This window comes from Varroa destructor, unplaced genomic scaffold (genome assembly GCF_002443255.2).
Source record: "Varroa destructor unplaced genomic scaffold, Vdes_3.0 BEIS01000007.1, whole genome shotgun sequence".
NCBI lineage: Eukaryota > Metazoa > Arthropoda > Arachnida > Mesostigmata > Varroidae > Varroa > Varroa destructor.
The window spans coordinates 26,697,761-26,714,006 of record NW_019211460.1 but is presented as its reverse complement, the minus strand read 5'-3'; the positions used below and the strand labels follow the sequence as shown (position 1 = coordinate 26,714,006).

Below are 16,246 nucleotides of genomic sequence, written 5' to 3'. Positions count from 1 at the left end.
CAAATCGATATTCACGTAGTGGCAGTCAGAAAAAATCGGATCCAAAGGATACAGAATCTCTACAATTACCGAACACATAGACGGACTGTGAACGAAAGAACAGGATTGAGAGGGATCTATCTCGAGTAAAAGTATATAGCACAGTACAGGTTACAGCCTGATCTTAGAAGCTTGTGTTACGTCAATCTGAATTCTATCAATAGCTACGGATAGTATTAGTCATCGTTAACTTGAAAAACCAGTATAAAAACGCGTGCAACTAGTGCTTTGCGGGTGTAACTTCGGAGTCCCATGAAACGGTAAATCTCGATGTATTATTTTACTAGACCAATTCAAATACAATAGTAGATTATCTGAGTTTCTACTTGATTCCGAAAAGATTACAGCCGTCTGCTGCCCGATGGCTCCTAATGCCTTATAGCCATTGGTATATATATCGGCAGAACGTGCCAATGATTCAATGGCTTGCCTAACGTAGATAACATACAAAAAGGCACGTAAATAACATGGACATTATTATGTGGCGATACGTATAAGGCACGTTCTTATATAACAGTGATTTATTTCGGTTTTGAAGATACTTCAACTCGAAGGTGAGCACCATTTCAATGATCTTGTAAAGAAACACGTTTGTCATTAGTATCCGTCATCTTCAGATTCTCACTCGTTCAACTCTTAAAGCCGTTTACCATTATATAATCAACAATGACCTTCTGACTGTCCCAAGAAAGCGATTTGCCACCATCTGATATCTCCGAGTAACGGTTACTTTCGTTTTGGCATTATTACAATTGCGCGTTGAAAATATACGCGTCATGAACTGCATTATAATTAGTCCATAAGAAGTTAATAAAAAAAAAAAAGTAATTTTACCTAGCAGAGAAAGTAACTAACTAATATTGCGCTTGGATGCTTAACACAAACATAGCTGGCCTAGAAAATTACTTGATAAAAATCTGACTCTCGTTTAGCCACAAAAAATACTTCATCCGGCCAGATCTTTTCGTTTCGTCAGCGTAGTTATCCATCAAGTCTGCTCAACCAGCACTTATCAACTGAAGACCCCGTAGAACTACTTATTGATTTCTCATGGAAAATAGAGCATTATCTATCATCCCAAAGTATATATATATATATATATATATATTTGTCATTAACAAAACGCTTCTCCCGACGTTTTCCGATATCTGAATAAATTGCCATATTCGAATCATATTATAATACGATAGATTGTAGTTGTGTCGCGCCGGCATCAAATCGATGGTAACCGAATGCTTGTGGGCGTAAGCGAGAACGACCGGCGCCAGTTTGGTGTGTCTATGTGTTTCCAATATAAATCCATGTTTGTCAATCGGCCCGGCCTCTCTCGACGTGTTCGACCTATTGGTTTATCCACCAGAGTCTGAAGGCATAGGAGAAGAAGCGAAGAATCGACAGTTTCTCGCGTGCGAAACACCATCGGATCGCCGTTGTGGCAGAAATCGTACGATGATTACGATAGAACTGGTAATAGGTTTGTATACTATAGTATTTCTGATCTGCCATAAGGTAACACTGACAGCACGAGTGACTATGATGGCCAGGCCCGCGGTCAAAGAGGCAGATGATGGGCGGAATGACTGAGTGAGTTGCTCCGTTATCGGCTGGTCAGCTGCAGGCAGAACAAAATGGAAGGAAACACTAAATACGAAAAAAACATCAGATAATTATACTGGTGGCGATGCCGGCCACTGTTGTAGTTATAATGGTAATAAGAATGAACTGACCAAGGTGCCGTGCTGGCGGTGCTAGTAGATTCATCATGATGGGTAGAAATATGGATGTGGTACGTTTGTGACGCTAAGCTAGCTTTGGCTGACTCGATGGGAACTAAAATAAGAGGCCAAGTATATGGAGTCGACTAATTGTGCTCGTACTTGCACGCCTGGAGCAACTGTAACTCTAGCTCATGTACGGCCTCGTAATACAACCTCGTGTCTCGATTACAAATAAATCAAAAATCGTTGCCTTTCGTCTGCGACGGTATCGTTTTCGTTAATTTAATGATGTTCTTACTGCCTACTGATCGTCCACAATCGGCTAGAAAACTCTTGCAGATCGTTCGTCGCTTTCCGCAGAGATGGATCAGCCACAGCCACGACAATGTGGGTTAGGACATTTTTGCATCCAGAAAAGGCTTTCTCTCTCCTTTCCATATTCGCTCCCTGCTCAGTGACGTGCCGGCGGACCGCAACACAGAGTCGAATGTACCCGCAACTAACGCGTAGAGGTTCCTTCAGTAACGTCCCAATAACAGCAAACAACTAATAGCGATTTTCCGTCGGTTCATCCAACGACGACGAAAGGCAGACCAGCGGAGGGTATTCTGCTGCTGCTGCTGCTGCTGCTGCTAGAAATGACGCCGATAGCAAAACGCGATTTAATGCGATTCACTGAATGATCTGTAGGCACGTTACAGCAGTGTGCTTGACACACATATTGCGCTTGTTTTCCCCAAACAGAGACATATTCGTGCAGATAGATGTCCCAAATCGCTTTCTTTCTCCTCCTTTATACATAGATAGATATATAATGGAGATGTGGGAGGTCGTCGTGCGTTTTTTCGCAGCTTTGTAAAGACACACGACGGCAGACAAAGTATCACAGCTATATCGATGGAGAAAACTTTACTTGTTGTTCATTACGTAGGGTTCGAAGACGCTCATCGTCGCGTAAGATGCAGGCGACTAATCTTGCGATCTAGCCAATGAAAATGCTGGTAGTGCCAGTAGCGGGGTCTGTCGGTTCCGTGGGCATGACCGATGTTGCTGTTGGTGATCCTATGTAAATGTCGTAAGGAAATAGTGGATCGTTTTCTGTATCAGACTGTCTGATCAACAACCCGTGGTCGATACTGGTCCCGGGAGATTTACAGGTTTGGCTGGTAAACTGCACAGCTCCTATTTCGATTAGTGTTGTAGTATTGAAATGGCAGCATCAGAAGTATGTCGCGAAAAGCCACAAAATAGATTATATGGATATGCAGAAAGGTATGGAGAATTAGACCTGCTATAATGAGACAATCGAGAATTTGTATTAAATTTACTTGTACTTCCGTGCTATCTATCAACTGATTTTGGCATCCATAATAAATAGCATGTCATAATATATTAAGGAAATAGTACTAGGGTGAGCAAGCCATTTACCTATTAGCAATATGCACTTAATGGGAAAAAAAAAAGTAAACGTGTGGAATACCGACGTTCGTATTAGGGCCAACCGACTTTTAACTGGGCATACGCAACCAACTGTTAAGAAGCTTTCTTTTTTTCGATAATAGCCGGGGTTCAACCCATCCGACAGGATAGTAAGTGGTCCAGTTATCGATTAACGGAGCGAGCTTTTAAGGTTTTTGATCAGTAACTTGAGGAAAAATAACCGACACACTTCTTGACAGCAACAAACATTCGCTCACAAACCTCGAGTACGAGAAGTAAGCTTATTTGAAAAACGAATAGTAATAATAAAAATAATAGTGAATTCAATTAAATGTGGCCACATAAAAAAAGCCCGGTTCGGTGACGGGGGTTTCGGTTTAGAGACTGAAACACGCAGAGAATAAGACAACTAAGATACTGTCGCTAGATAAACCTTTGAAGTCCATAAATGATAGGCATGCGCACTCACAGATCAGCGGCCCTGGCGCTGTATAGTGCTAGTATAGTATTCGTTCGTCCTGCATCAGGACGATGGTCCCTCCTATGGTGTGACACGAGCTACGATTCGTCGCCGACCTATCCTGTCAAAAAAACATAAAGTTCGATTTCAATGTTCATCAAATACGCACAAAGGTAGGTATTTTTCGTTTCGGTTTCGCTTCGCATAAAAAATGAGTCGATGACAGCCACCTGGGTCAGCTTATCTACCATTTGTGTTTCACTTTCTTAAGTTAAACTAAAACCTTACGTTATAGTTACTATTAACGTGTGTAGTTCCATTGTCGCACGGCAAACACGGCTTCGATCTTGTTTGCCGCTGTCGTTTTTTTGCTAGCCAAGATTAAACCAGTATAATCGGGTTTCAGTGATGAATTGTTTTCAACGGTAATATTAAACAGTCGGAAGTATACGTGTCTCCGGCCATTTACGTTGACTATGCCTCATCGTACTGTTTATAGCGACAACATGCACAGATAGTGTTAGATGACGACGTAATACGTTCGTGAGTGACTTGTAGCGTATCAGAATTTCTGCGGATACGAAACGAAGCTAGAACTATTTGTCTGAGCTGGCCCCGCAGTCACGTGACATCTTTGGAAATCTATGCAATACTTTCTACTTTTGCGAATCCAACGAATGCCATATGGGATAATAACAGTAGGCGGTAGACAGGCAACGATAGAAGAAGTTGGAGCACAGATGGCAGACCACGTTGAAACTACTCAAGTGAAATTGAAGTCTGCTCTGCAACATCTTGTCTCCTTTTTTTGGCTACGCTTGTTGTCTATGTGTTATAATGCTTTTTTTTTGGCAGTCCACATTGTTGTATGTTAGTCAGCGACATATAGTATGATGAACAGGGCCTTAGATTGCGCTCACTGAGATATACATGGCAAAAGCGAGGGAAGCGTGCACAGTTGGTGTTCGGTGGTAGAACAAGCGAATGTTCGTAAGAGATTTGCTATCCTGCTAATGTGGACATGCAAGATTTTTGACGACGCTGACAACGATAACAACGAAGGCAAGCTGACTCAATAATTATCGCCTCCTCTCACTGTTGTTGCCGCCTTGATCGTGACAGCTGCTGCAACGGCGGCGGCGGCGGCGGCCGCTGAAACGGCCGCAGCATTTCACAAAAGCTGTGGCCGCCATCGAAGTTGTCGTTGTCGCCAAAGACAAAAGAACGCTCACTCGCGCAGGCCACCAGACAAGAGGTGAACTTGAAGGCTGGGCAACGGTTGGCTTCAACGTAGATTTTGACAAAGACATCCCATTCGGCTTACCAACAACACTGCCAGCAACTACAACGTTAAGGTCAGTTACAAAACTGACAGTAGCTTTTTACGTTAGCTATCTAAAAACATCACTGGGCAAAAACGACGACAAAGATACATACACACTCCGGCGTCGTCAGACGGAAAACGTCTCTGGCCAGAGAAAGTCCTGCTGTGGCGACTCCTAATACTGCCGCTTCGATTGTTGTTGTTTCTAATTCTGTCTCTGCGGCTACTAGTTAATATGACGCTTACGCAGGCAGCGCCTTGAAAAATCCCTTGTTATTGTTATCGTTGTTGCTAATTGTGTTTATGTGAATATGAGAGTGCTGGAAAATTCACAGGGATGCTGTTCCTTGTATAATTAGCGATCGTCCAATCACATAGTTTCGACATTGTATAATATTGCCGCATTAATAAACAACATATCGACCGACAATCCGTACTTCGATCCATATTTCAACTGTTGGTAGTACAGAGATAGCGGATGCATCGTTTTCAACCCAAGTCATCTGGACGCATGCTGTTACCAGCAAAACTGTGAAAGTGACATTTACCAATTTCAACGAACAAGCCATTTGGAAACAAGTCGATTTCATTCAAAGTGGACCTTGAGCCTTTCCTGAAACGGAAACCCTTCATCTTGTTTATGTTCGAGAAGTGGAAAACCGATCTCGTTACCATGTTCCGCGTGTTACTAGGTAACTTACGTGTTACGTGAAAGTGGGAACGGAGCAACTCGATGCATCAAGATTTACCAATTTCGCGATTGTATTTTTAAAATCACTATATATTTATTGCTACGAGCGCAATTTTTCTACTAGTTATGACAATAACACGGTTATTACTCCATTAATTACTAACGGATAATTGTCAACAGGTCTGACTCGTGTCTATTCGTTCGTATCACTCAGCTCCGCTTACGTTTGCCGTTAGCATTTTAAACAAAGAAGGTCAGCCAACGTAATTTATCGGAAGCGGTTTTCAATTCGCTTTCTTTACCGTTGCAGGCATCAGGGGGTGGAGTCGGGCGGTGAAGTACGCGCAACGGTCGAACGGCGAACCAAAGGATCAGCCACCCATTAACTCGTCGTTCGGCTCGCACCGCAAGACAGGTCAGAACGATTACTGCTATTAGTACTATTACTGAATAGAAGCGTATGTTGGCTGGCTATGGACGGTTTTCTGTCTGAACCGCATCGATGTCATGGCGGCGACGAAGCTAGCAACAGCCGCAGGAGAGACCGAGGTCAGTGCTTTGATACGCTGAGATTTCGACGATTTGACGCTTCTTGCAACAGCGTTGATGACAGCGCCAGCTCGGAGCAATAGCCGCAGAAACACCAAACCGATGCAAATATTTATCCCTTCGTCGTCATTGACGACGAAAAGTCGGCGCTAACTTCGGCGGCATTTCGTCGCCGTTCTCTCCATCATCCCCTACTGCTTCTTCCTTTTTTTTTTCTATTATTTTTTTTGGGGCGTTAATTCATGTTACGTTCACGCATGGCGCAGTCTCACACAGAAAAGAGATTTGTGTGTATGACGGTGACGCGGTGTTGGCGGACGGCGACTAGACAAAAAAAAACACAAACATCGAGATTAACTCACAAATAGAAGAGTGTACGAATGTTTATATAATATACTGATATGCACAACCGACATACTATAAATATGGGAAAATTAACGGACAGACAGAAATAGTCACGCAGACCCAGATCCAAGCGGCTGGGGATATGGTGGCATTTATCAATATATTCACTGCGTGAACACACAGGCATACGTTGTCATGTAACGCATATTCAATGGTGGACCATACGTGCAGAAGCGGACGTGCATTGAACTGATCCAATTTAACGGACAAGAAAATTTGGTGGCGCTCCGCACCGTTGATTCACTACCACTCGATCCTCTCCTGGTCCTTCCTATTCATGTGCTGCCATCGATTGAAATCGTTCGTTCTTAGCATTTAGCGTCCCCCTTTTAATCAATCGTGTGGCCACTCGTTTCCCTGACCGTTCTCTTACGCTGGTGATAGCAGCAGTGCCGCGGTGGCCCCGACGTCAACGTGCTAGTAGTATCCACGGTGGCAGAATCGCTCCCGCGGTTGTTCATACTGTAGGTGGTGATGGTTCTAATAATTATTTTATTTTCAAATCGGCTGTTATTTCGCCGTCTAAATCGCTGTTACGGTACGGATGCGACTGTGGCGTATCTGCGAGCACCAGCATTTTCGACGGCTGTCCTTTTCTCTTTCCGCTACTGTTGCCTGCGGTAGCGTCGTTATTCACGTACGGACTGCGGTCGAGTTGATGAGATTTAGAAGATGCGTACGCTGTCCCACGACGACGGCCGCTGTGACACAACCACCACGAACTACCAAGAGCAAAACACTAATTTCCTTTCAGTCAAATAGTTGATTCGCAGTAGCAGCTATATAGTCGTAACAGCGGCTGTTGTCGCTCTAGTCATAGTTGAATTATGAGTACCGGGATCTGTTCCGTCTTGCGATTGGTGAAGCTAACGATTTGAAACGGCCGCGGCGGCGGCGGCGGCGGTGGCGGCGGCGGCGGCGACGGCGGCGGCGGCGCTGGCGGCAGTGAAGCTAGGGGCGGTTTCGCAAATCAGTCTTGCAAAGGCGGGCGTCGTCGCGAGTCGTTCAACTCAACAAGTGCCGCCATTCCCAGCGCTGACGTTCGCACCAACCAGCAGAAGTCGACGAAGACGAAATCTATGAAATGAATGAAAAACAGACCGGAAACAGTTGGGGATAACTAGGAGGGAGAGACTGGCCATATAAGCAGTTAGGCAACACTGAATCGGAAAAGCGTTTGTAAAAACAACAATATATTAAGTGCAGCAAATACAGTTAAAATGAATTTCTCACGGTTTTTGCCGTTCTCATGATTGATGCAGTCTTTTGTTAACACTAGAAAGAAACAAGTGAGCCAAACATACCAACATCGTGCAGCAACCTCGGCTTCATAGATTATAGATGATGATCCGTAATGATCATGTGTGCCAAGAGGCACTTATGTGTGGCGTCAAAAAAACACAACAAGAAATGTAAAGCTTTCTCTTCGTGCGGAGGCGGTAGCGAAGGCGGGCTATCTGAAGTCAGCGTTGATGCCTTCAAAGGCGCTGCCCAAGCCAAGAAAAACCCTAAGAGTCATCCAGTCGCTTTGAACGTCGTCGACTGCTGCTCCTATGGTATGAATCCAGCTCTTCCGAGCGCCGCATACCTTGGGTAAAGTCATTATTCCACTTTCATTTCAACCAGCCAACCTGCAATACTTTTCCCAAAGCTGGGTAAGTCAATGACGACGGTTTTAGTTGCTGCGCTAAACTGCACCATTAACAGGGCGAAATTGAGTAAAGGTAAAATACAATATAGAGAATATATGACGAGCTGTATGGAAGCACTTGTATCGTATTCGACAGCCGTGTAAAGCTTTGACAATTAATGAAACCGATCGTCTCGACAAAGCATCAATCCGTTTGAGCTTCGAATTTGTGGCCACTGTTGGCGCACGGCCTGATTGACATCAACCGGAGATAATTGAAAAGAGATGACTCTGGGTGGACGGATTGGCTTTGCACACGGCTCCGAATAGTCACTGAACCTATGGCAAACCAAGGCAAAGCTGACCGGACTCTGCCAGAAGACGTTTGACAAGAGACGAGGGGCGCTATATAAGAAAGAGTTAGGTTGAGTCGGCTGCAAAGTGCTAGATGAAACAGTTTTGTCAGAAAAACAAAAAACTACGTAAGGTAAAAAGAAGTAGAATCAAATCCCATTTCTTCTGCTCAAACTATTACTAATTCGCAATTTGTTTCTGTTTGATGTTTGCTGTCAAGACGTAGACGGAACGAGAGTAGGAGCGGCCAGTAAGTAAGACGTATATTTGCGAAGCTGAAAAGGATCATGTCAGAACGAGATGAGTTGTCTTGCCCGCGTGCTGCGTGTGCCTAAAGATACATGTGTATTTGTTAGCATGAGTTTCAACCGTACTGATTTCGCGACGGGGAACGTTGGCGTACTATAGTGCTCAAACACGGCCGTGCTTCGTTGTAATATCTGTTGGTCTCGGAGTCTAGCTTGTCAGCAGTTAGTTAAAAAATTGGCCCGCCACCAATCGAGAATGCCTCAGTGCGTTAACAGCTTCCGTCAGAAACACACCTGCATACTACGCAATGGCATATCTATCTCCGTCTCTTCTATTGATCCATCGACAATACTCACGTCCGCGTCGGCTTATCGCGTCTCTTCTTTGCTTATCTTTACACGCCAATGCCGAGTCAAATCGTCTTCTCTGCGCTTATTCCAGAACAGTGAAGCGTCGGAGGCATTTGAGCGCCGGCTACCGCGGCTTCTATAATGTTACTATGTTCCTGCCATTATAACTAAAACCATTATTCAACTGAATCCTTTGATGGCGCCGTTATAGCTTCGGCTGCCGTTACTGCTGGCTATGCTTCTTCGGAAAATTACATGTACTATACACAATATATAGAGAATTATAGTACAAGCAATAGTTGCGTTTGTTTGTGGTCATCTTCCGATGTATCTGCTGCTAGCGGCCAGCGGCGTTCGCTTGCAGAACGCCGCCGCCGCCGCCGCCGCCGCCGCCGCCATCGATGTCTGTCCAAAAAGGACAGCAGTAGCAGTCACCGGCCCGTCATCAATCATATTCTACTCGGCCTGCTCCGACAATACGAGCACTGCGTGTCTGTGCGTCAGGAAGAAAACGCTTCGGGCAGATTTTTACCGTGGTCACCGCCGCCACACTTATTATTGCTGCTGAGTACGGTGATGATATCGGCACACACATCGGATACACAGGTAGACATGCAACCACGCACACACACACGCACACACAAGAGTAAAGTCGCCTCTATTTGTTTGTGTATGTGTAAAGATATTTCTTTGGACAGCGAATGGCAAAGAGCAGCGAGCAACGCCAACAAACAATAACAACATGGACAATATCACCTCTGTTGGCCTGAACGACTCGACCATGCTGATCTAACAAAGATGTCTGCGAGAAAGGGGTAGACAGAGCCGCGGTGATGCTACTGCTAGTTCTATGATTTCTCCAGTTACATATTTCATGGTACTACCTACTGCGCTCTCCAGTCATCTCCTTTGTTGCAGAAGTCCATTGGCTGGCTGATCATCACTTATAGTTGTCCTCATGATTTAATTCCATCCACTGTCCCGCCAAAATGGCAAGACAGGAAGAATGTCCCATAAACAATTGAGGCGCGAACACAAAATCCTACCAAGTCGACAAAAAAACGAGACGAGGATCTGTCCGTCCCGAGTTGCCTGGTCAGCTTGCCAATCTCGGCCCAGTAAATGAGCAAAAAAACAACACGTCGTAGTTACTACCGACAGCGGTGGTAACCATAATAGAAACGAAATCTTAAATCTAAGCTTACCTAATGAATAACGTCGATAGCAGCGGCGCTGATGATCATTTGTGTAAGAAAAACAAGGACTAAATGTACACGAGTGTGTACACTTTTTATCCATTTGTTGTCGCTCGTTAACGAATTTGTTCTGCGCACTCGTCGAATGAAGGAGACGATCAAACAAAGAGAACGAAAGAAACAGATCGGAAAATTACTGAGCAAGATTCTGAGTTGTAATAGCAACATCAGCGGACAGGAATCTGTTGTGGTTTGCTTGTCGTACCTTTCGATTCGAGTTAGATCTGCGGCTAACCCTTTACAGCTTCGATGTCCCAATCTTCATCATGTGCTCATACGTATAATAATCACACATAGGAAAAATACAGATGGGGCAACCAGATACTTAGACAATGGAGGGACCAGCCAGCCTTCATAATTTCACAAGTCAACATTGGCAGTCGCTCGTTGCTTGACTCCGTGAACCGCCCCCATATTATTTCACTCCTTACCACCAGTTCCCCCGCCCCTAATATAGCCACCGGTGAACACACAAGCGCCACAGCAGACTCGCGGCAATTTTTACCAATGCGATTTCTGCCTAGAAGGAAAGACCTGTTCTGTTTGTCCTATTTATTAACACACAGAGCACCCAAATATTTCGACTCTAGCGCTTCAATTCTATGTTTCTTGCAGGCTTGCTTATTTTACTGGCGCAACAAACGTCTGCCAGCAAAGCACCCTGAAATCCATTCTGCTCCCAGTCTTCGTACTTCGTCTTCGGCTTTTCGCTTGCTTCGATCTTCGTTCGCGTCTTTACCGTGTCCCACTTCTGCCACTGATTTCTATATCTGATTCTGCTGCCGCTACTGGTGGTCCGCACTGGGCGAATGTCGCCGAGCTTCGCCGAGAAGCCGCGGGTGTACAGCGCTATGAGGACAATTAGATGATGCCTTTCCTGAAAATAAACGAAAAGAAGCGGATCGCATCTGGAAATCGAACGAGTGCAATAACGAGCAGAATACCATGGCTTCCGCGATCGGGCATTAACTAAGTAGCAAAACAAATAAAAAAAAAAAAAAGGTTGGTGAATTAAGAGGCCAATCGCAGACTGAAAATTGTGCGGTTTTTATTGTTGTCTGTATCTCTGCGTAATTACTGTTCTGATATATTAAGCCTGAATGTTAGACGCTGATGAATGATTTGGGCATTGAAGAAAATCTGTTCAGAAATTGTTAAAATACAAGCAGACATATGGGCAAAGACGGCTGTCTCCACTTCATTCATGTGATAACACGTTGTACAATACAGGCCATTCGCCCCTTTTGCCTATAAACCACAAGGCTCATGGACTGAACCATCATCCTGTCTTGCATATGGCTTTTAGTGGACGTGCATTAATGATTTTCGTGTCTCACACTTGGTCCTTAAACCGCAGTACGAAAAGCAGCGCGTCTCCAAACCTGAACCACCTCATGTGTTCTTAGGTTTAGTAGGCGGGTACGTTACCGTGGCACCGTAACGGAAACGTCGTACACGTGTATATTAGACTTAACACCATCCCCAATCTAACTGGAAACGAATCTAGATCTGCTAAATCCAAAATTTAGATTTGTCCTCGTTGTTCGGTCTTGTTTCTGCGCCACCTTCGTTACAGGTTTACAGCCATTTTTCCTGTTTGGTTATAGTTTTCCCGCTAAACTTTTGTTCTTGGTAGTCCCACTGAATCGCACGAGTTTTCCTGTTACCCCGTCGCTTTGTCTGGACAATTTAGTCACATTGTTTTAATCATTACATTATGATGCTGCGGTTTATGTACTTTTATATCGAGCTCTGCGACTCTGAAGCAAAGGTATCCGCTCTTATGTCAGTTATCACATGCTCTTGTCACTCCCATTCCCCGTGACTACCTAGGAGCAATTCCGCCGACTCAAGGTGATCCCTTCATTTAAGGCCTTAATGTCCTGTGCACAAACTTGGCCACTCGAGAAATCGATTAAGCGACCGAATTGAAACCGCCGATGTTTTTCGGAAACTGTTATTCGTTACCTTAATGCAGTCACATAGAATACGACGTTTGACTCAATAGCAGAAAACAGAACATAAAAATAGTATTTTTTCAGCGAATTCAATCTTCCGTACGAGTTTCCATAGTATAGAACCCGAAGCGGTAAACTACTATGGTGTTCATATATTCTTTAAATTCTCAGCCATTGTTGAAAAAAACTGCTCAAAAACCTAATTCTGCCCCAGTTTACACTAGAATTAACTATTTTTATGAATTAGAAGACATCGTTTCTAGCCTAGAGGTTTCTCGTCAAGCCTAACCAATGCATAAAAGAAAACAATAATCGTCACGAGCGTTTTACATGTAGTAAAAACACCGAGAACAGTTCACAGTAGTTCCCTCTAACCTTCTTAAGGGTATGTACACAATATTTTTATATATATATATATATATATGATAATGTAATATATGTACGCTAATTGATATATGGCATATATATTGCGTAGTCACCCACACACTATATAATACGCAACGTATTCAAACAGATCGCTGTTGTTTTAACCCGATTTCTTGTATATTCTGATTCTCTACGTGGGCAGAATGTTCGATTGTTGTTGTTATTGTTATTGTTAAAATCGTTAACGGACGGCGTTGGTGATTTATTCGATTCCTCGGAGATCTTCGGCGATCTATCTGTATCAATGTACCACTGTATTTAGCTACCTTCCCTTTAATCGCCTGTGACGGTGCTTGGCGATATTTTCGCTGTTTACGTTGGTCCTGATATTGCAAAGGAATATTTCTGCTGTCTGGAGAATTAGTCCAGTCTCGTCGTTGGCAGAAATGTCATCTAATCTTCTGACCCTGCCGTTGACGCCGAAGTCGACGTTGCACTCCGTCGTGGCTAGAGACTTTGCCTCGTATAGCATTTGCGGTCGTTGTACGCCTATTGGCTGTTACACTACGAGTATTTTCTTTTCATTCGGTCCTCTTCGTTTCCCCTCCTTCCCAAGCCTGCCGCCTTCGAATTGATTCGGTTTCATATCTAATCTGTCCCGGGTGTAACTTACCTGATCGGATGAACAGTTGTCGGCCGGAAGACCCAGCTTACAGAACCATCTTCATCACAACTCTGCTCTGTTGTTGCACGTACAATTTTTATAGTATGTAACTACAGTATGTATTAGTAGTACGTGCACAGGACGATGCCACGATACGAGTTTATAGATGCTTTCAGCCCTACGTCCGGTTGGGGTTATAGATATAGGACTGCTTCACCTCAGCTTCCAGCCAACGCTAAACTGTCCTAAGGTTGTAGTCCTTTATCGATTTACGTAATAATCTGTTCCCACGCTACAGGCCGGCAGTCCTATATGTTGCCGTTTCTGCCGCACACATTACAAAGGACTAGCTAGCTAGTCAGATCATACTGAGTTAAACACCAATCAGTGCATGTAGTATAGAATGACAAATACGAGCGGCAGAAATGAACGGAAACTAGTTATAGACTGAATGTTCGAACAATTGCATGTTCCGTTAAAGCTGGGCAGTGCGGCGGCGTTCGCAGTGATAACAAGCAGAAGTAGAAAAAACATCAACATCAAAAAACAACAAACGCACAACCGTTGCTATGATAACAGCGGGCGATGACTGACTTTAACGATGGTTCAACTAATGTTATTTTGCTGTGTATGTTTGTTTCGTAGAGATTATCACGTATGCGACGGTTGGTTTTTAGTCTGTGTGTCGATTCTGGCTGCCAACTGCTTAGCCGAGCCCCTATGAACTGAGCGACGCAATCCTGCCCATAACATAGCGTTACCTTCGTTCGATCGTTCCCTAGAAGAAAAGAGAACTTTCGACGAAAGACGCCAGCTAGCAAAGTACGATGAAAGGATAAGCGGCTGCGATACGGGTGCAGCCGTTAGGTAGTAGAAACGGTTGATGAAGATGGGGATGATGATGACGTTGTCGTAAGCGAGCCACCGCGAGAAGACCCGAATCGAAGTGACATGTGCTCGATGTGCAACAATTGTGAACGGCAGTAAGCGTAGGCTCCAACGGATCAAGCCAGCAGGTACACGTGGCCTGGACCTGCTGCCGGTATCTCGATACCTAACGGGCTCCGTTGCTGTTTGGTGAATAGACTAGATTTGCTTGTGTCTAGATTTGCGTCGGCACACATTATATGCGGCTTGCGCGACAAGAAAAGAAGTCAGTGACGCCCGATGACGGTCGCGCGGGACGAAAGCTGGCGCGACATCAGACCAGTTTAGCCGTTGCCATCCAACACACTGAACACGGTACTGCATGCAGATCCATTCGTTTGATCTCATCGTTAAATTCACGATCTCCGAATGATATTCGTACGGGGCGATAGAAGAGAACAATCTGACAGATGGATTCCCTCTGACGTTACATAGTGATAGATTCTGAGCAGGATCTTTGCTGCGGCTCTTAATGCTGTTGCCTCTTCAATTGCCATCGGTTGCAGGAGCAGCAACAGCAGCAGCAGCAGCAGCAACAGTCACCGACCGAATAACGAACGAACTCAGTGAAACATAAAGTATGCGCGCCAAGTAGATCTGTCTATCTATTCAGTGGCGGCCGAGTCCTTTCCATAGTCAGGAAACGCAACGGATAGACACAACGGCAATACGCGTCGACATGTGACGCTGCCAGTTCTGCCAGACAGGTCCCGCGCGCGAAAAGCACAACTTTCCGTCCACGGTAAGTCGCCGTTATCTCTTATGGTGCAAAACAAGTGGCTGTCCAGGCGAAAGCCAGCACCGAGAACAAAATGGCTTAGCCGTCTGTTGTTGTTCTGATTTGTAAATGTCGCATGTCGGGTTTGGTCTTGCGTCCACACTCGGTCTGTCGCTCGGCTCGTATTTTTAATAGACGGAAAACCATTGGGCAAAACGGCAGAAGGTATATCCAATACAATGTCGCTACTTTGGTGTCCGTTGATGATTGTCGGCCGTCCGTTCCAATTAGGAAAAAATGGTCCAGGTTCGTTTTTAACGGCGATAATTATAAGATAGGCCTAGAAGGGCATAGGACAGAGGATGTCTAACAGAATCACGAAAACTATATTTCTGTTAGGTCATAGGCAGCAGTAAATTTTCTAGGTAGGGCTTTTCGACGATGTGTTTACATCAAATTGCAGCCAAAGGTAGCAAATTCATAGGTATGCTCCATTTTTACGATGATGAATGTGGATGCGATTGCCTATTGTATGAGGTAATATAAATATAATATTATATAATAACTACACCTATATACACTTGAGAGGTCATTGAAATTCACCAATAATCTTGCATGATATAATATACTCACTTTAGCTTCAGGCACGACTGTTTTCACTGTTATTTAGATTACTACAAGACGCCAGCTTAGTCGCTCACAATAAGCTTAAAGATCGACACCCAACCTCATCGTTTTTAAAACTGCCTTGCCACCTTTTTTCCCCGTCTCGATAAATAAATCTTATTTAACAAAATCTGTTAAGCTTAAGGTAACTTCTTAGCCTTATCCGGATTGGCTAATCCTAGCCTGTACTATAGCCAGGTCTTTCCTCTTCATGACTGCGCAACATATCTGACGATCCAGCGATCCTTAGGTGCATCGATCCGTGTAAGTGATGCTCCCAAAACGGGCAAACAATCTGAATGGCATAGAATACGTTACCCTGGCTGCTGGGCAGGCCACGCAGCCTTCGACGTAAGCCCACTTGTCACCACTATGCTATCGATACACTTTTCCTTTCAGTAACAGCGAAGCAACGTTCTCAGCGCTTCGTAAAAACCACTTGCGCGCGGTTGAAAGGCGCGATTCGACAAGTGAAACTGCTG

The 16,246-nt window shown here is 44.5% G+C and overlaps 2 long non-coding RNA genes across 16 annotated transcripts in view; one reads left to right on the top strand and one right to left on the bottom strand.

Moving 5' to 3' along the window:
• Positions 1–224: 224 nt before the first annotated feature.
• LOC147754507 (uncharacterized) lies at positions 225–4,709 on the bottom strand. 4 transcript variants are annotated; one of them, XR_015316525.1, is made up of 4 exons: positions 3,946–4,278; positions 3,667–3,778; positions 1,767–2,939; positions 225–1,651 (listed from the first exon to the last, which is right to left on the bottom strand). It is a non-coding gene; the product is annotated as an uncharacterized LOC147754507 (long non-coding RNA). The 4 variants fall into 4 exon arrangements; XR_015316524.1 differs by having other exon boundaries at positions 225–2,939; positions 3,946–4,709; XR_015316526.1 differs by having other exon boundaries at positions 225–2,819; positions 3,946–4,709.
• A 23-nt stretch (positions 4,710–4,732) lies between these two features.
• The window catches only part of LOC111254291 (uncharacterized), a 111,513-nt gene continuing 99,999 nt past the window's right edge, over positions 4,733–16,246 (top strand). For 6 of the 12 annotated variants that reach the window (XR_015316514.1, XR_015316515.1, XR_015316517.1 and 3 more), the window contains exons 1-2: positions 4,733–5,673; positions 5,983–6,087. This is a non-coding gene — a long non-coding RNA (uncharacterized LOC111254291). Of the gene's footprint in view, positions 5,674–5,982; positions 6,088–11,080; positions 11,503–14,886; positions 15,123–16,163; positions 16,179–16,246 lie in introns of those variants that run through there. The other 6 variants (XR_015316518.1, XR_015316520.1, XR_015316519.1 and 3 more) reach the window with 5 other exon arrangements.